Here is a 1325-nt window from a genome sequence, read left to right as displayed (position 1 = left end):
AATCGTACCTGCTAATTCCAGGTCTTTCTGAAGCTCTCCACAAGTGGTCCTTGGCTCTTGGACAACTCTTCTGATAATTCTTTTCACTCCTCTGTCAGAATAAAAATAATAATAAAACATGCAAATGTCAACAATTAAAAGCCAACTCATAATAAAATGTTTTTAAAAGAGGATAATGAAGAAGCTTGTCTGATATAAAGTGACAGTGCACTCCTTAAAACAGGAGCCCTAACAGAAAAGACTCTATAACCCTCTGTCTGTGGTCTCTGGGTACTATAAGTAGTGACTGATCCGATGATCTCAGAGGTCACAGTGGTGTATATGGTTTGAGTATTTCTGAAATATACTGTAAGACGGTGCAAGTCCATTCAGTGATTTAAAAGCTGTCAATGCAATCTTAAAATCAATTCTGAAAACCACAGGTAACCAGTGTAGAGAAGCCAGAGCAGGAGTGATATGATCAAACTTCTGGGATTTACTGAGGACTCTAGCTGCTGTATTTTGTACTAACTGTAGGCGTTTGAGGTTTTTTAGGCAGACCAATAAACAGAGAATTGCAGTAATCAAGATGACAAAAAAATAAAAAGCATGAATGAGTGATTTAGTATCTGCAAATGAGATAATTGATCTTAATTTGGCAATTTTTCTGATGAGATAGAAGCCAGTTTTCATACCATTATTAAAATGTTTAGTAAAACTCAGATCAGAATCTAGAACTACCCCAAGGTTTCTGGCCTCATGAGAGCAATTAAAACCTGAAGAATTAAGAACTTTAATTATAAGGTCTCTATGAGCCTTAGGGCCCAAACCAACACCTCAGTTTTATTATTGTTTAACAATAAATAATTATCGGACATCCAGACCTTAATATCAGTCAGACAAGAATTTAAAATGTTCAGTGCCGATAGATCTGAAGGATCAATAGATAAATATATCTGGGCATCATCTGCATAAAAATGAAAAGAGACATAATATTTGCAAATAATTTGACCCACTGCAAAAACTGTCCACCTAACAAAGTTTTAAAACCTTATATCAGCCAAAATGTCTTTTTGATCTTGTTTTCAGACTGATTTACTAAACAAGAACTGATTGTGTAAGAATAATCATCTTGTTTTCAGAATGTCAGAATGATGTTCAGAATGATTGTCTTGTTAGTCTGAAATTTGACTCAAATTAAGTCAAAATTTCTGCCAATGGAGGAAGAAAAATTTACTTGATAAGGTTCTTGAAATAAGAAAAAATTGAGTCAAATCAAGTATTCCATGAATCTTACCAAGTAAAAATTTCTTACTCCACTGGCAGAAATGTTTGACTGAATTTGA

Source organism: Austrofundulus limnaeus, unplaced genomic scaffold (genome assembly GCF_001266775.1).
Source record: "Austrofundulus limnaeus strain Quisiro unplaced genomic scaffold, Austrofundulus_limnaeus-1.0 Scaffold861, whole genome shotgun sequence".
In the NCBI taxonomy this organism is placed as follows: domain Eukaryota; kingdom Metazoa; phylum Chordata; class Actinopteri; order Cyprinodontiformes; family Rivulidae; genus Austrofundulus; species Austrofundulus limnaeus.
The sequence above is the reverse complement of the archived record's forward strand: the minus strand, read 5'-3'. Positions refer to the sequence as shown.